Source organism: Frankliniella occidentalis, unplaced genomic scaffold (genome assembly GCF_000697945.3).
Source record: "Frankliniella occidentalis isolate FOCC.00 unplaced genomic scaffold, Focc_3.1 Scaffold163, whole genome shotgun sequence".
NCBI lineage: Eukaryota > Metazoa > Arthropoda > Insecta > Thysanoptera > Thripidae > Frankliniella > Frankliniella occidentalis.
The window spans coordinates 304,299-306,710 of NW_026267289.1; positions in this window are offsets into that span (position 1 = coordinate 304,299).

Genomic DNA, 2,412 nt, shown 5'->3' on the forward strand with positions numbered 1-2,412 from the left:
GTGTGTGTGTGTGAACGGTCGCTCTCCATGGACGCGTTGGGACATCGCATTAAGATAACAGCGCACGAGTCGACATCCAATTACTTTGATAGCAGAGGACTTGGCGAGCCCGTCGGCAGCAGGACGGCAGGCGACGGCGGAACGTCTACTCTGCACACATTTCCTTCTTCCCAATTCATTTTTCTCTTTTCACTCGCAAAACCCTATCTTCGATGACGGTGTACTGTAAAACATTGTGCAGTACCTGTAAAGTTCAACATTGTTCATAATGGCGGTTTAACAAACGATTGTACATAACTCCCTCGTAGCACATATGTACCGTTCTTAGAACGTTTACGGAACGTTCGGGGAACCAGAAAACGTTCTTAGAAGGTTGTCTGAATGTTTGGTGCTACAAGGGCTGGTGCGATAGCATTGAAATAATTTTTTTTCAGTAAATGCTAAATTTTCTAATGATATAATAATAAAGATCTCTGGAAAGGAGGTGAAAAGGTGATAGTTAGCCTCACTCAGAATAGCTATTTGTCAGCTGAGGGAATAAATAGGCCTAGAAACAAAAAGCCAAAGAAACATTTGAACAAAAGTTTTTAATGATAATTATAATTGGTGGAACAAAGATGTCATCAAACCGAGTACACCAAATCAACATGACTAGATCGTCTAATCAACAGGATCGAAGTTTGGTAGGCGGGACGAAAACTTTGTTGGCTGCTTTGACACCATTATTTCGTTACGCGGACAAAATGGTTTTCTGAGTGCTCATACGCATACTTTGCTTTTGTGTTTGACGACGATGATCGTGGATGACGACACCTCTGAACTAAAAAATAGCCATGGCACACATATTGTCGCCATTGTGACAAGAAATTTTTACAGTGTATCGCTGGGACATGTCCGACGTGGAACTGTGTAGTTCCTCTCGCAACTGTCGCAACTCCACAATTTGAAAGAAGAATGCGTATTAATTGGTATGTATTTATTTTTTACACTGTACTACACAAGATCGGCTTGCGTGACTTTTCCACCCTTCTTTTTGAAATTCGTTTTCTTGACAGTGCATCACGCAGCCAGTCCGGCACCGCACCGGAGAGTGTTTCCAGCCCGCCCCGTGGCTTTGACATGCTAATAGGTATCGGGTACCAAAGAGAGCAAAAGACTGACCACTGTTGTGTGGCCGAGAGCTCTGCGGGGCCTGGCGGGTAGGGGCTCAGCCCCCGCCCCCCCTTCCACCACCGGTAGGTAACACTCGCCGAGTCGTCCGGTCTGCAGTTGCTCATCGGTGTCGCTTAGAAGGAAGGCACTCCTGGGTTCGTACTTCACAGGTACGAAGATGCGGTGCGAGTAGAACACAAAAACGAAAATGGAAAGACACATGCATATCCATACATCGAAAACTGTCATAACTTTCCAGGGCACCTTGAATCGCAATGCGGAAATCGACAGTTTCTCATACTCTTAATTGATGACCTTAGTTTCAGTTTTGCCCCCCTCCGTTCCGTTCTCTTCAAACCTTTGGGGAGTACTTTGGTTTTCGACGCAAAGTTAGCAGAGTTTGAATTCGGCCCAAATGAGGTATTTTGCGAATAAGAAGAACAGGAGGAATCCCGGCCGACGTCTGCTCCCGGACCATAGCAAAGCCATGACCAAGCGCACGGTTTCTCGCGTATCTTCGCTAATACTGAAAAGAAGACCTTACTGTTCTATATCATTTTAAAGCTGAGAACTTCAAGAATCTGCGCCAGTGACCTGCTGCTTGTTATGGTCCAAAAGCCGGGATTCCTTCTGTTCTTCTTATTCGTAAAATACCTCATTTGAGCTCGAGCGCCCATCACACACGAATCACCTCGACGTGCATACGACAAAAGCGACGTGAGCCCAAACACGTGACCTCGGCGTGACTCGTTACTAGACGGCACTACTCGTACTCATGTCGGGCCGTGAGAGCCCGAGCGGAGCCGTCGCGTCCGCGGGCCGCGGCAGGCCAGCCCGGCGTCAAGCGATTCGTAACGCACTCAGCGACGAGAAAAGTGTGGCGGTGAAATGGACGGGGAAGAGAACGAAGAAACGGAAAAAAGTAGTGTATCAAACGGTGTAAAAAAAAAAGAAAAGAAAAGTTAGTCGTCGGTCCTTTCAGTGGACGCCCTCGGGCGGCGGTAACCACAGCAGGAAAAGACGGTATGGAGAGCGGGTCGGGTCAGTCACCCGCCCTTCCGATCAGTCACGATCTGTGGTACTGACGGCGTGCTCCGCGGCCACCAGGCCTCCACGACTCGCAAGGGAACGCATGTCTTTACTCCGCACGTCGACGGGAGAAGTACTGTAACGCTTGCTGGGCGAGGGCAGAGTTTGCGAGAAAGGCTAAGTCTACAAGGCGAACGCATCTCGGTTGACAAACGACTCCGTTTGAATTTT